Source organism: Mauremys reevesii, linkage group 1 (genome assembly GCF_016161935.1).
Source record: "Mauremys reevesii isolate NIE-2019 linkage group 1, ASM1616193v1, whole genome shotgun sequence".
NCBI classification, from domain to species: Eukaryota; Metazoa; Chordata; order Testudines; family Geoemydidae; genus Mauremys; species Mauremys reevesii.
In genome coordinates, this window is record NC_052623.1 from 332,762,584 (window position 1) to 332,779,531 (window position 16,948).

The 16,948-nt window shown below is 43.8% G+C and overlaps 1 protein-coding gene across 3 annotated transcripts in view; it reads left to right on the forward strand.

Moving 5' to 3' along the window:
• Window positions 1–16,948, forward strand: part of COG5 (component of oligomeric golgi complex 5) — a 324,671-nt gene that overhangs the window by 306,678 nt on the left and 1,045 nt on the right. The gene's annotated exons all lie outside the window — the stretch shown is intronic.

Sequence of the window (16,948 nt, forward strand, 5' to 3'; positions counted from 1 at the left end):
AACAAATCTTCACCAGTGGTTGAACAGGAAAAGGAAATCTATGCCTTTTGCAGTGCCAATGATTTGGAGAGAGCCAACAGATCATACCAGCAATTGTTACTTCTGCATGGTGCCTCCAGTTGGGAAAGGTGTGTCAAAGAAGAAAAAGTGGACTGTGCATTATCCAAACATTCCATCAGCTATACGTCCAGTACCCCACGGAGAAGGACTGCCGGTTCCTGATGCACCAGAATCATTCTCACTTGAGTCAGACGAGGAAGAGGAAGAGGATGAAACTTCTGGTCCTGAACCATCAATGTCACAGGACCCACATTTTCTCCCATCCTCCTCCTCTGAACCACACCTCATAACACAAGGTGAACTGAATGACCTTGTCAGGGATTTGGAACTACCCAAGAGTAAGGCAGAGCTGTTGGGCTCCAGACTACAGCAGTGGAATCTCCTGGCAGGTGATGTTAGGGTTTCCATGTTCCGTGACCGTCAAAAGGATCTTGTCCCATTCTTCTTCATGGAAGGTGATCTTGTAGCCTGCAACAACATTGATGGTGTGATGGCAGCCCTCAACATCGTTCACGATCCAGATGAGTGGAGACCGTTCATTGATTCATCGAAGACGAGTCTTAAAGCTGTTTTACTGCATAATGGCAATGTTTTGCCATCAATTCCAGTTGGTCATGCAGTCCATATGAAGGAAACCTATGACAACATGAAACAACTTTTGAGGTGCATAAACTATGACCAACATCAGTGGCAGCTTTGTGGCGATTTGAAGGTTGTTGCTCTCTTGCTTGGTCTGCAGACTGGATACACAAAGTACTGCTGTTTTCTCTGCGAATGGGATAGTCGTGCAAGAGATTCCCACTACATCAAGAAAGACTGGCCACTCCGACAGTCATTGGAGCCTGGGAGGAAAAGTGTCCAGCATCCACCACTTGTTGAATCAAGGAAGATTTTGTTACCACCATTACACATCAAGCTGAGTCTGATGAAGAACTTTGTCAAGGCCATTGACAAAACACAAGCAGCTTTCAGGTACCTCCGTGGAAAATTTCCAAGGTTAAGTGAAGCTAAGATAAAGGAAGGTGTCTTTGTTGGTCCTCCGATTCGTGAACTTCTTCAAGATGATGCATTTGACCATGCACTGCGTGGCAAGGAAAAGACGGCATGGAAAGCCTTCCAGTTAGTGGCAATAAATTTTCTTGGAAACAACAAGGCAGACAACTACAGGTTGTTGGTGGAAAACCACCTCAAGGCATACAAAAGCCTTGGTTGCAACATGTCACTAAAGATACATTTTTTGCACTCTCATCTAGATTTTTTTCCACCGAACTGCGGAGCAGTGAGCGACAAGCACGGCGAGCGATTTCACCAGGACATTGCAACAATGGAGAAACGCTATCAGGGCAAATGGAGCCCATCAATGCTTGCAGACTATTGCTGGACAGTGACAAGAGATGCTCCATTTAATGAATACAAGAGACAAGCCAAGAAGTGCCGAGTAGACACTGAATAGGACTAAACTATGTACATAATAGTTTTTTGCCTTTTGTTTCATAATAAATTTTATTTATATAACCCTTTTGCTTATTTTTAAAGTGTTACATAAACAGGACAGGTGAAATATGATCATGTAAAGCAACCATAAACACATGAAAAGACCTAGGTTTACAATTTATGATTAAAGCTCTCCTATCTACACAATATACATAGACATAAAATGTAAAAACTTAAATATCTTAGAAACAGTAGCCAATCAGTTGTTTTAATTGTCATATTTGAATTCAGCACATCAAAATACATAATAAATATCATATTTTATCTCTGAAGCAGGCGACTTCTCAAAAATTGTAGACCAGTGTAGTTAGAGCCATACTGGTGTATTTTTATGGCATAATAGTCTATTTTCCATAGGTATCTCCTCTTTGCCTTATAGTTTACGTAGCGCTCTCTCTTAAAATAATAACAGTAATACTTATTTGTAAAGCAATTCCTGTAATCTGATCCTGATCCTGTAATCTGATCTTTCATGCTGATCCGTGCGCCTTTATGGGGCCATGTACATTATTATTAGTATTATTTGTATTACTAGAGTATTTAGGAACCCCAGTCATTGACCATGAGTCCATTGTGCTAGGCACTGCACAAACACAGAACAAACGGTCTCTGCACCAGGGAGCTTATAGTCTGAGTAAGGGTTTGTCTAAGTGAATCAGATGGCAGGATTGAGGCCTTAGTATTCAAAGTATATAAACATTAACAAATTAATTAACAATCAATTTTATTGATATATACTGAGATTCCTTTAAGGGACAGTATCCAGATTATAGTTTTGTTAATTATTTTAATTTAGATATAAATCTTCATGTTTTGAAAGAATGTTTTATAAAAACCTATCTAGTCTTATATAATCAGCTTGTCCTGAATCCCAAGAAAGCTGATGTTTTTGAGCAAGCAAGTGAAGTAATTTAATAAGTGCTTTAAAATCCTCTTCTCTTCTTCTTTATGTGGGAGGGCATCTTAAACTTAGATTTTTTTTCTTACATCTGATAGCATTTTTCATGAAACATTAATATATGCAGAGCATCCCGCCAACCCTCTTTCTGTAGCCTTCTCTTAAAATCAGATCTGTAATGTGTATCACGTCTGATCTTTTGAAATGGAAAAAGAATTACTGAACAGATTTTATGTCCTTTATTAGATTTGAAGATGCTGAGTATAGGGCAATATTGGGTCTAATCCCTTAGAGACCAGGTTCTGTAGATTATATAAACAAGGTTTCTTCCTTTTTTCTGAAACATTTGGAATATACACATAAATGACATATTTCTATATGAATATGGTCCTGTTTCTGTTTCAGTGCTGCCTGCTACATGATATTCATTTAGCCCATAAAGCATCTCATTCTTTGACTGCTCTTTATTTACAAGTATCTTTACAATGTACTCTGTAGGAATAAATTAATCTACTATTCCTGGTACAGAATAGTCATGGTAAAATGATGCATCACTATTTAACTTTTTTATGCCACATTGTCTAAACTAGTTTTTGTAAGTTAGGACTGGTGTAAGTTATATAATGTGATGATGTAACCTGTCTCATAATACTGTAAATAAAACTAGAGATTTAGACAGGAAGGAAACCTCTCTTTCGGCAGCATAAGTTAAACATTTTGTAAGAAGTTACACAATTTTGTGCTCTTAGCAAGCTAAGAGTGAAATCTGACAGCGTTCTTCAATGACTGGGTTCACTGTGTTCCGTGCACCTTACCATCATTATCCATATTGCTGAGGGACCCATCCCTGTATGTCATTGTGCCAAGATGCTACAGTTATAATTACATAATTTCCTTCAAGGAGGAACGAAGCTACCACCCCAAGTTTAGTTCCTAAGTTAAAAATTGCTGCATCCCAAATGAGAAACAGTCCTGTTTTTTAAACTGTATGCGTCTTCAGCTAACCTACAATATGATGGGGGCTAATTTAGCTACAACTAATCAGGAAAAAGATATTGGCGTCATCATGGATAGTTCTCTGAAGACGTCCATGCAGTGTGCAGTGGCAGTCAACAAAGCAAACAGGATGTTAGGAATCATTAAAAAGGGGATAGAGACAAAGCAGAGACTATCTTATTGCCCTTATATAAATCCAGGGTACGCCCACATCTGGAATACTGCGTACAGATGTGTTCTCCTCATCTCAAAAAAGATATACTGGCATTCGAAAAGGTTCAGAGAAGGGCAACTAAAATGATTAGGGGTTTGGAACAGGTCCCATATGAGGAGAGATTAAAGAGGCTAGGATTTTTCAGCTTGGAAAAAAGGAGACTAAGGGGAGATATGATAGAGGTATATAAAATCATGAGTGATGTGGAGAAAGTGAATAAGGAAAAGTTATTTACTTGTTCCCATAATATAAGAACTAGGGGCCACCAAATGAAATTATTGGGCAGCAGGTTTAAAACAAATAAAAGGAAGTTCTTCTTCACACAGCGCACATTCAACCTGTGGAACTCCTTACCTGAGGAGGTTGTGAAGGCTAGGACTATAACAGGGTTTAAAAGAGAACTAGATAAATTCATGGAGGTTTATTCCATTAATGGCTATTAGCCAGGATGGGTAAGGAATGGTGTCCCTAGCCTCTGTTTGTCAGAGGATGGAGATGGATGGCAGGAGAGAGATCACTTGATCATTACCTGTTACGTTCACTCCCTCTGGGGCACCTGACATTGGCCACTGTCAGTAGACAGGATACTGGGCGGGATGGACCTTTGAGTTTAGGTTGATTTTATAGAAGTCGATCTTTAGAAAGCAATTTTATACAGTCGATTGTGTATGTCCCCACTAAGCGCATTAAATCAGCGGAGTGCGTCCTCAATACCGTGGCTAGCATCGACTCACGGAGCAGTGCACTGTGGGTAGCTATCCCACAGTTCCCGCAGTCTCTGCTGCCCATTGGAATTCTGGGTTAAGCTCCCAATGCCTGATGGGGCAAAAACATTGTCTCGGGTGGTTTTGGGTACATGTTGTCAGTCTCCCCTCCCTTCCCCACTCCCTCCCTCCGTGAAAGCAACGTCAGACAATCGTTTTGCACCTTTTTTCCTGGGTTACCCATGCAGACGCCATAGCACGGCAAGCATGGAGCCCGCTCAGCTCACTGCTGCTGTTGTGAGCATTGTAAACACTTCGCGCATTATCCTGCAGTGGCTGCGAAACTTTTGCATGCGTAAGGCCAATTTCCTGGAACTTTGTCAGTTGCATTCCCCAGCCCTGAAGCGCAGAAGTACCAAGATGAGAGCTGCCTTGACAGTTGAGAAGCAAGTGGCGATAACCCTGTGGAAGTTTGCAACGCCTGACTGCTACCGGTGATCGGGAATCAATTTGGAGTGGGCAAATCTACTGAGGGGGCTGCTGTGATCCAAGTAGCCAATGCAATCACTGACCTTCTGCTAGCAAGAGTAGTGACTCTGGGAAATGTGCAGGTCATAGCGGATGGCTTTGCTGCAATGGGGTTCCCTAACTGCGGTGGGGCAATAGATGGAACGCATATCCCTATCTTGGCATCGGACCACCTTGCCAACCAGTACATAAACCACAAAGGGTACTTCTTAATGGTGCTGCAAGCACTGGTAGATTACAAGGGACGTTTCACCGACATCAATGTAGGATGGCCGGGAAAGGTGCATGATGCTCGCATCTTTAGGCACTCCGGACTGTTCGAGCAGCTGCAAGAAGGGACTTACTTCCCAGACCAGAAAATTATCATTGGGGATGTTGAAATGACAATAGTTATCCTTGGGGACCCAGCCTACCCCTTGCTCCCATGGTTCATGAAGCCTTACACAGGCAGCCCGGACATTAGTAAGGAGCAGTTCAACTATAGGCTGAGCAAGTGCAGAATGGTGGTGGAATGTGCCTTTGGACATTTAAAAGCTTGCTGGCGCTGTTTGCTGACTAGGTTAGACCTCAGCGCAACCAATATTCCCATTGTTATTGCTGCTTGCTGTGTGCTCCATAATATCTGTGAGAGTAAGTGGGAGACATTTATGGCGGGGTGGGAGGTTGAGGCAAATCGTCTGGCAGCCAATTTTGAGCAGCCAGACACCAGGGCGATTAGAAGAGCACAGCTAGGCACGCTGTGCATCAGAGAGGCTTTGAAAACCAGGTTCATGACTGGCCAGGCTATAGTGTGGCAGTTGTGTGTGTTTCTCCTTGATGCAAACCTGCCCCCTTTGTTGATTTTAATTCCCTATAAGCCAATCACCCTCCCCGCTTCGATCACAGCTGGCAAAGAAAATAAAGTCACTATTGTTTTGAAACCATGCATTCTTTCTTTATTAATTAAAAAAAAGTGAGATAACTGACAAGGTAGCCTGGGTGGGGTAGGAAAGGACAAGGGCACAATGCTTATTGTAGCCACACTACAAATCAAAACTATTTGAATGACAGCCTTCTGTCGCTTGAGCCGTCCTCTGGAGTGCAGTGGCTGGGTGCCCAGAGCCTCTCCATCCCGCTTTCTAGGGCATCTGGGTAAGGAGGATATGGAACTTGGAGAGGAGGGCAGGCAGTTATACAGTGGATGCAGCAGCGGTCTGTGCTCTTGTTCGCCTTCCTGCAGCTCCATCAGATGCCTCATCATGTCCGTTTGCACCTCTATTAGCCTCAGCATCGCCTTCTGCCTTTTCTCATAGCACTCACTTAATGCTTTCCTGGCCTCTGCCACTGAATGCCTCCATGCATTAAGCTGTGCCCTATCAGTGCAGGAGGACTGCATGAGCTTGGAAAACATGTCATCATGAGTGCATTTTTTTTGCCTTCTAATCTGCGATAACCTCAGGGACAGAGATGATAGGGGGAGCGTAGAAACATTTGCACCTGCGGGGGGATAAAAAGGGAGAGTAAAATTTAAGATGATACATTTCTGAGAACTAAAGGGAGACTCCTTCACAGTGAATCAAGCAATTCACAGCAGACAGCACATGTGCTTTAGGTACAAGGTTGCATTTTGCCTTTTATCTTGAGTGCCTGCCGGTATGGAGACATATCACATAAGGCTGGGCAACAGAATTCGGTTTCCAGGCAGCCATGGTAAGCCAAAGGGTATGTGGGGTTGGCTTCTTCCACCTTCATAACATGTCAGAATGGTTTCAAACTGCAGCGCCCTCCTTTCCCATAGCAAACAATGCCAGTTGGGTTTGCCATTTAAAAGGAGGGGCTGCGGTTTTCTGGTGGATGGGCAGCACACACCTACCCCTACCCCTCCGCATGGCTATTCTCTGGGAATTATCCTTTACCCCTCCCCCCACTGCGTGGTTATTCTCAGGGATGATCCCTTTTAGTGAAGTGCAAACAGCCCAGCATGAGTGGGGTCCTTTTACTGTTCCCTTACAAAAATTCCCCTATTTCAACCAGGTGACTATGAATGATATCACTCTCCTGAGGCTAACACAGAAAGATATAGACTGAATGTTGTTTGAATGTGACCAAAACCCCGGATCATTCGCTGCCATGCTTTGTGCTGCAGTGATTCCAGACTACTTGCTACTGGCTTGACGTGGTAAAGTGTCCTACCATGGAGGACGAAATAAGGCAGCCCTCCCCAGAAACCTTCTGCAAAGGCTTTCAGAGTACCTCCAGGAGAGCTTCATGGAGATGTCCCGGGAGGATTCCCGCTCCATCCCCAGACATGTTAACAGACTTTTCCAGGAGCTGTACTGGCTGCGAATGCATCCCAATTCTTCAGGGCAAATCAGACATTAAACACAATTGCTTTTAAACCCTGTACTGTAGTTACAAATGTGCACTCACCAGAGATGCCTTCTCCGGCTTCAGGGTCGGGGATCCCACCTTGGGAATGTATTGAGTCCAGGGTGATGAAAAGGTCCTGGCTGCTGGGGAGAACAGATTCACCTCTATTTTACATGAATATTTTGTGTCTCCCTCCTCACCTCTGGGCCTTTGAACATCCCTGCTTCTCATGTAGCATGTGCATGCACTGCCCCAAACACGCGGCTCCTCAAGCATCAGAGGGGTAGCCGTGTTAGTCTGGGTCCCCAAAAACAACGAGGAGTCTGGAGGCACCTTAAAGACTAACAGATTTATTTGGGCTCCCCTCACTCCCACCAGAAGTCATTTTTAACACATGCTTAGTTATTTTAACAACTCTTTCCTCCTCCTCCCTCCCATTTCCCTGCGCTCTACCTCTACCCCTTCTCCCCATGGCATTTAAAATCTGAATGGGGACAACACTGGACTCTTCCCAATCAGCGCTGCAGCTATTGAAACTTGTGTGTGTGGAGGGGGTCAACAGGCCACATTGGAAGTGATGCTCAGAGATGCAGCCAGCACCAGCTTTCTAGCTGCCTCTTCACTGTTCTCAAACCGAATGCCAGCCATGTGTGGAAGCAGAAGTCCTGTGTGATCCTTCTTGTGCACTTGTTGCAGGCAGTGGGTGGCTGGTAATTCTGTGGAGCACCAGTGAGGAGAGTGGGAATGAGGGCTGAGGTTGCTTAGAATGTTCAGGAAGTTGAACAAATCCCAGCACTCATTGTTAGGTTGGATCAATGAGTGGAATAATTTGATCACTGGCTAACATGCCTTCAGCCTGCTTTCTGATTGGGAAGAGGGCTCGCTCTTCCTGTAGTAGCATATGAAAGTATAGACGTTCTAGGAGGAGAGTCTGAGTGACTGTTCAAAATGTGTTGGCATGTGGTGACTCATTAGTATATGGTTACAGAAATGGAACACGCAGCATGTCCTATAAAAGCATATGAGCACCTCAAGGAGTTCTACTGCGCTCATTCACCTGCAGTTCTCTGGTCATTTGAAAGCTCTTAATACAACCAAGTTATACGAGTCTCAGATACACTCTTAACACCCTTTTAACATAGCCTCAGTCTTGGGTGATGTGCTCCTGTGCATGACCAGGGAAGGAACTTTCCCAAACTCAGTCCATTGGTTCCAGTTGGGGAGTCTTGTGCCAGCCCTGCAGTGGGATGGAGGCACTGCCTGGTACTCCAGCCACCATTTCCTTCTTATCTGTGTTCTGTAGAGGAGCTACCCCAGGTAGCTGTGGTGACTGACTACCCCAGGCTCCATGGTTACTCAGTTCAGTGCCTCATTTGCTCTCCCACTATGTTCCACTCAGGCTGTCCTTTTACTGTGCGGTGCTTTCTTCTCCTCTATCTCCTCCCTCAAAAATGTGTAATCTACTGAGGACCATGGCACCAGCCACAGTAACTTCTATTGATAGAATCATATCAGGCATTGTAGAGGTGAAGTTCCCAGAAATGGGTCTATCCTGCTAATCCACAAATCTCTGGGGCAGTCCCACAAACAGTGCCAGGCTGGGTCAAGATGGAGAGTTTCATACACCAATGGAGAGTTTCAGAGGATGGTGTGTTGGGGTGTTTTAGTACATCCTGGCCAAAGAGCATGCAATGCTGCTTTTTAATGAGCGACTGGAGGAGGGCCAGGTCTCTCAGAGATAATGGCATTTCTCACAAAGTCGAACCGCTGTTTGTTCAGGATTTGATGCTGACAGTGCATATGGAATCCCGCTAGCCTCTCCAAGGTGCCTGTAAGAGAGTCGGGTTTCTGACTGGTATAGCAGTACAGGCAGTATGCAGTTTCAGTAGATCCTGAATGTTGTCTCAGCACAGAAACGTTTTTGTGTCCATAAGTGAGACACAGACTTCATGCAGGAGGCAGCAAGACTTATTCGTCAGAGGACATGGGGTTTGCTGCAACTGTTTGCACTCTGCAGTGGAAGCAGATGAACTTGTCAACCCTTCCCATGGTACTTAACCCGCCCTGCACTGGGGGTGCAGGTGGGCCAGCCCTGAGTTCTGGATCTTGGTCTTCTGCCATGAGACATTCAAGCCCACAATGCAAGCAGAGTCTTAGAAACCTTGAAGGGCAGAACTGAAATTCTGTAGCTTCTCCACAAGCAAGGCGCCATGGTTTTGTTGGTGACCACTTCTTGAACAATCTTTATTCCAGTGTGTGGAGTGGCAAGTCCTAACATTCAGTCAATAGCTTGACAGAATAGTGCAGGGATGAGAATGCATGGTCCAGGACTTCATCTGCTGAGGGGCAGAGAGATGTACCTGGTTTCGTGATAGGAATATTAGAAGGCTGCTTATGGCTGCCAGCCAGGTGCATGATACCTTTGTAGGCAAGACAAAGAATGTTGTGCTGTAGGCCGTCCTCTACTTCATCGACCAGGGAGTTGATGTAGATCTCAGTCACATTGTACCATGGCCCAGAAAAAGCGTTTCAACCATTTACTTTCATGGACATCTCCCTGCTTATGTGCTTCTTCCTTTTTTTCCCTAATGTATCAAAGTCCTCTTCAGAAAGCCATGGTTTCTTCAGTGACCATCCGAAGAAGATTGTTTCAGTGGTGGTGCGTGATACAGCATTATGTATACCACACTAGGTGATTTCCACAATGTCAAGAGGATACCAAGGTTGCGTATGTGATGTTCAACAGCCTGAGTGTATTTCATGGCTTCAACAGGAAAGATGCTGGTACTGTTGGTAGACCTCTGGCCTGCAAGGAGTTGGAAAATGCAGCAAGAACTGATCTGTGAGGTACTTTGACCATACACAAACCTAGCTTGTTAGCAAGTCCCCCTCTTGGAAACCTAGCTCCTTCTGTAAAAGGCTCAGTAACTGAGAATACATTACCCTGCTCTGGTCTTTGATGTGTAAATAAAATGAAGTGCTGGACTCTCTCTGCAGCCCAGCGATCACCTGGCAGGGCTTGAATCGCAAGCTCTTCAGGGGCTACAGTGCTGTGCTCAGATTCTCTTCCTTCCCTCCAGCAAGCTGTAAGTGCAGGACCCTAGGCTTCAGATCAGTCTCCTTCTCTCAATCGTGGAGAACTTTCTGCTTATTGCTGTCAGTAGGGCTCACCCCATGCCCAATTTTTGACCTTCGTTGAGGGAGCTTAGGTTCGTTGTTTAGCTTCTGTGTTTCTCTCAGGCGACTAAGGTGATATCTGCACCACAGCTGGGCGGTGTGATTCCCAGGGTGGGTAGACATACATGTCTCAAGCTAGCTCAACCAGAGCTGGAACCTGAAAATAGCAGTGCTGGCGCTGTGGCATGGGCGCTGGCTCAGGCTGGCTACTCGAGTATCTGCCCAGGGGGCATCTCATGCTGCCATGGCCACATGATTATTTTTAGGTGCTAGCTCAAGCAGAGCTTGTTACATGTAGGTATATCTATGCTGGGAATCACACCTCCCAGCTGCTGTGTAGACATACTCTAGGTGAGTTAATACCCTGCTCCTTGGTGCTGATTTCCCTTGGGTTTGGTTTTGTGCCTTTCTCTGCAGCACTCTCTCTCTCTCTCTCTCAGCATTGGTTTGTTATACTTCCTCTGGCCTGCCTGCCACAGTGCTCCTCTCTTAGCCTGGGCCAGTGGGTCTCCATTACTGCAGCACCATGAAGATGATTCAGAACCTCTTGTCCTAATCTCTGTGCCTGTTGTCTACTGCCTGCCTCTGAGAGATAACAGGCTCTCATCCCTGCTCCTTCCACCATGGACATATCTCCTGTGAAACTGCATATTCCTGCCTTCCCGGATGCTAGGATCAATCCACTGCCTAAGCACCCTTCTCCTGCTGTGCACCGAGACCCAGCTTCCAACTTGTTGGGGGAGCATCTGACTGTGGAGGTGGCTACTGCATTGTAGGGATGGGGATAATTTCCCTGGCAGGAAGCTCACATCTGAGCTCGTTTCCTATTTAGACTTTCTGAATTCCCTAGGCAAAGATTTTCAACAGTGAGTGCTGAAGTGGGGCTCCTAAACTCACGTTTAGACACCCACATAAGTGACCTAATGTATAAAAATGCCAAGTGTCCAGCAGCTCCCATTGACTTTAAGGACCTCTATTATTTGAAAATGTTGGCTTCAGCTCGGAGTTGTTGATCTCCTTCAGGGAGCATATGAGGTGTATAATTTTGAGAGCACATTTGACCTCAGGAAATGTTGCCTTCGCTCCCCAGGATACTTTATCTCATCTCGCACTTTCCAGACATCTTTGTTATCTCTTAAATCTCCCCTGTATTCTCAGCTTATGAATGTGAGGTATTGAAAACAGTGGTTCCCTTCTTCTGTATCAGCTGTCACTGGTGCAATTATTATGAAAGGAATATTTCTTTGAATTTGTTTTTGAGACTCCAGGGGTGGCCGTTAGAATTGCTGCTCTCACTGCATTTGTTACACAAGTCGTAGCTGTACTTAGCCTTCTTTTCCATTCAGGCCAGAGCTCTACAGAACAGAATGCAAGTTTTCCCAGGGAGGTGTTGAACATTACACAGCTGCTTTTGGGATCCATCCTTTCTGCTAGCTCAGAGGAAATCCATATGTAACATATATAGCACTGTATAAGTTTCCAAAGAAGTGTTCAAACATCGATGAGTTTGGCCTCTTGTCACCACTATAAATACGGAAATAGTTTTGTCCCTATTTGGCAGAGGGAGAGGCAAAAACACTAAGGGCTAGAGCCACAAAAGGGACCTAAGTGTTGCAATACCTAATGCCTAATCATTAAAGAACATTGGGCCAGAGAAAACAAATTGACACTGTAGCCAAGTGGTTAGCGCACCCAGCTGGGTTGTGGGAGATTCGGGTTCAAGCCCTATTAGTTATACAAAATGGAACAGCTTTAGCAGGAGCGATCCCACCCCAGAACACCAGGGATTAAAAAAAATTGGTATCTGTTGATTATGAAAATAGCTCCTTCAGTTTCTGTCCCCCCAGTTGTCTTGTTATGCTAAGAGGATTAAACTCCCTAATTTTTCAGCACCCAGTTACAAACATTTCTTCCAAGGAAAATCAGTCAGGAGAGGACAATGGTGATGTTATTGGCTCCCCTGGTGGCCTTAGCATCCTTGGTTCTCAGCTCTTATGAACATGGTGGTGACTCTATCTTGGTCTCCCCCTGTAACTCCCAAACTCCTTTCTCAGGAACTGGTGTTTCACTTTCAACCTTGCCTCAAGTTCATACTGTGTAAATAGCAGTGAGAGCATTAGTGTATTTTCCATCACATCACACCACACAAGACAATTTCAGTTACACCGTATTATTGTATTTGCTTATGTGCTCACGACTCATGTCAGTTCAGGCACCCTGGTATTGCAAGTCGCTATGTGTTATACATATAACTCATAGTGATTCATTCACATAACAATGCTTTTCATATATACATGGATTTTCACATTCCACATACATGCAAAATTCTGACTCAGGTCACATGTTCAGCTCTTAGTGGAGAGTATCTCTGCAGAGTTAGTCATCTACCTGGTTAGATTACATAAGAATGCCCATACTGGGTCACACCAATGGTTCATCTAGCCAAGTATCCTGTCTTCCGACAGTGGTCAATGCCAGGTGCCCCAGAAGGAATGAACAGAACAGGTAATCATCAAGTGATCCATCCCCAGTCACCCATTCACAGCTTCTGTTAAACAGAGGCTAGGGATACCATCCCGGCTAATAGTCATTGATGGACCTATCCTCCATGAACTTAACTAGTTCTTTTTTGAACCCTGTTATAGTCTTGGCCTTCACAACATCCTCTGGCAAGGAGTTCCACAGGGTGTCTGTGTTGTGTGAAGAAATACTTCCTTTTGTTTGTTTTAAACCTGCTGCCTATTAATTTCATTTGGTGACCCCTAAATCTTGTATTGTGAGGAGTAAATAACAATTCCTAATTTACTTTCTCCATACCAATAGAATTTAAAGCCAGAAGGGCTTTAATATGATTATCTAGTCTGACCTCCTGCATGACCAGGTTGTAGAATTTCACCAAGCAATTCTTGCATCCAGTCCTTGACTTCTGGTTAATCTAGAGCATCTCTTTTAGAAAGACATCCTCTTTTGATTGAAAGACTTCAAATGATGGAGAATCTACAACAGCCCTGGGTAATTTGTTCCAATTGTTAATTGCCTTCATCGCTTTATTTCTGCCCTGAATTTGTCACTTCAGCTTCCAACTATTGGATCTCATTATGCCTTTGCTCAGTTAAAGAGCCCTCTACTTTCAGAAATGTCAGTACTAGGGCTGTCAAGCGATTAAAAAAATTAATCATGTGATTAAAATAATTAATTGTGATTTATTGCATGATTAATCTCGCAGTTAAACAATAATAGACTACCATTTATTTAAATGTTTTTGGCTGTTTTCTAAATTTTCAAATATATTGATTTCAGTTACAACATAGAATACAAAGTGTACAGTGCTCACTTTGTTTTGATTACAAATATTTGCACCGTGAAAAACAAAAGAAATAGTATTTTTCAATTCACCTACTGTAGTGCAATCTCTTTATCATGAAAATTGAACTTACAAATGTAGAATTATGTACAACCCCCTCCCCCTCGCATTCAAAAATAAAACAATGTAATACTGTAGAGCCTACACGTCCACTCAGTCCTACTTCTTGTTCAGCCAATCACTCAGACAAACAAGTTTGTTTACATTTGCAGGAGATAATGCTGCCTGCTTCTTGTTTATAATGTCACCTGAAAGTGAGAACAGGTGTTTGCATGACACTGTTGTAGCTGGCGTCGCAAGATATTTACATGCCAGATGCGCTAACAAGTCATATGGCCCTTGATGCTTCAACCACCATTCCAGGGGACATGTGTCCATGCTGATGACGGGTTCTGCTCGATAATGATCCAAAGAAATGAGGCCCGACACATGTTCATTTTGTCATCTGAGTCAGATGCCACCAGCAGAAGGATGATTTTCTTTTTTGGTAGTTTGTGTTCTGTAGTTTCCGCATCAGAGTGTTGCTCTTTTAAGACTTCTGAAAGCACGCTCCACACTTTGTCCCTCGCAGATTTTGGAAGCCACTTCAGACACTTAAAATCTTGGGTTGAGTGCTGTAGCTATCTTTAGAAATTTCACATTGGTATCTTCTTTGCATTTTGTCAAAATTGCAGTGAAAGTGTTCTTAAAATGAACATGTGCTGGGTCATCATCTGAGACTGCTGTAACATGAAATATATGGTAGAATGTGGGTAAAACAGAGCAGGAGAGACAGTTCTCCCCCTAGGAGTTGTCACAAATTTAATTAAAGCATGTCCTCTGGAACGATGGCCGAAGCATGAAGAGGCATATGAATCTTTAGCACATCTGGCACATAAATATCTTGCGACCCCGGCTACAAGAGTTTTACATTGTTTTGGTTTTGAGTGCTGTTATGTAACAAAAAAACTTACCTTTGTAAGTTGCACTTTCATGATAAAGAGATTGCACTACAGTACTTAGTATTTTTCAATTCACCTCATACATTTAATCATTTTTACAATGCAAATATTTGTAATAAAAAATAATATAAAGTGAGCACTGTACACTTTGTGTTGTAATTGAAATCGATATATTTAAATTTAAATTGGTATTCTATTAACAGTGCGATTAATTGCAATTAATTTTTTTGAGTTAATTGCGTGAGTTATCTGTGATTAATCGACAGCCCAGGTCAGTACTTATAGGATGTGAAGCCTTCTACCTTCTCGGCATCACGATCAACTACACTAAAAGTGGGCTGTGAAACCATTATAGCCCATTTTACTCCTCAGCAGGATTTCCCTCTTGTTCAATGGGATTCCTCTGCCTTTGAGCCTTTAGGCAAGTTCCCTCTCAAATGGATCACCCTTAAAGATGCTATGCGTGTAGTGACTTCAGTTATGAGAGTTGCGGAATAAAGTTTCCCCGTCCTCCTCGGAGCTTCTCTCCCTCCTCCCTGACAAATAGTTGTTCCATCTTCTAGCCCAGGGATCAGCAACCTTTGGCATGTAGCCCATCAGGGAAATCCGCTGGCGGGTCGGGACAGTTTGTTTACCTGCAGCGTCCTCAGGTTCGGCCGATCGCAGCTCCTACTGGCCGCGTTCCAGGCCAATGGGGGCTGGGAGAAGTGGTGGCCAGCACATCCCTTGGCCTATGCCACTTCCCGCAGCCTGGAATGGCGAACCGCAGGCAGTGGCAGCTGCGATCGGCCGAACCTGCGGACGCTGCAGGTAAACAAACCGTCCCAGCCCACCACTGGATTTCCCTGACGGGACGAGTGCCAAAGGTTGCTGATCCCGGGTCTAGACTTTATTACAAGTGAACAAGGAATTCCATATCAGTGATCCTATTTTTCTCTCAATCTCTTGCCCTGTCCCAGCTATGTTTCAGAATAGAAAGCTGCATTCCGTGGGTAATAAATGCGTTCTAAATTTTTTTTGTTGTTCTAATTTTTGAGGGATGCTATAAAGAAAATAGAGCTGCTAAGCCTGTCCTCAACAGATGGATAAAGGAGGTTGTTGCCTAGTTTACAAACACGGCAGCCTTCCTCATCCCCTGAGGCAGTTGTATTTCTTGGGCAGCGAGGGCAAAGCCATTTGCTTGTGAAATAAGGCAGCCATGCACTCATTCATAAAGCTTGACCTGCTGACTGCTCAACCTGCCTTTGGGCAGAATTTTGCTAATAGCACTATCAGGTAAAGTGTTCATGCTGTAACCAACTGGCCTTGAGTTGATTCTTTCTAAATCGAAGAAAAGAAATGCATAACGAGGGAAAATTATTTACTAGTAACTGTTTGTCATCTCCTCTTCCCTAATCCACCCTCTGAGGATTATTTTTCTAAGCTTTTCTAACTTTTTGCTATGGTAAAGTCTAACGGAAAGGGAGGCTCAGACTGGAGCTTAGAGGGAAAGTCTCACTCTCAACTTTATTACTACCGGATAGTTGGCACTATTGTTCCATCTGTCTCTCTTGTGGGACAGAAAAAGAGGAGTCTAACAGTAAATTGAATTACTGGTAAATATTTAACTAAGTAGTGTTAATTTTTTTGTCTAACAGTAAAAATCAAAATCAATATTTTATTTAAAAATCTAGGGACTACCATTTAATATTAATAAAACACCTTTGATAAATCAAGCCCACAGGACCCAGTTCTGTCTTCAGATATGCTCTAGTTCAACCCCGCTGTTGGGTGAAAGCTATGGCTTGTGTTACACAGGTCAGCCTACATAATCATAATGGTCTCTTCTGGCCTGAATCTACATACTTAGCCTGGCAACATGCATGACAGTTGCATAAGAAAAATCCAGTAGAAATGCACACATACATGTGAAAATGTGTTATCAGTAAAAGCAGTATTTCCCAAAAGGTGGAGCAGATAGGAGCCACCTACAGCCCTCTCGATTTTTTTCCAGAGTCAGTCATTAAAAGTTAGCTGTTCTGGTTGAGAAGAACATATTCTCTTCATGCCTGCTTGAGTTTACAGAGAGCCTGAAGCAATCACTGGGAGGCAGAAATGGCCACTAATTATTTCACTGCTGAAAGGAGATTAAGTAGATCTTCATAAAACAGGTGTAGGAGGCTGGGATTGTGAAGATACAGGAATGAAAATGTCTACCACCACACAGGATTGGAGGGTTGGTTG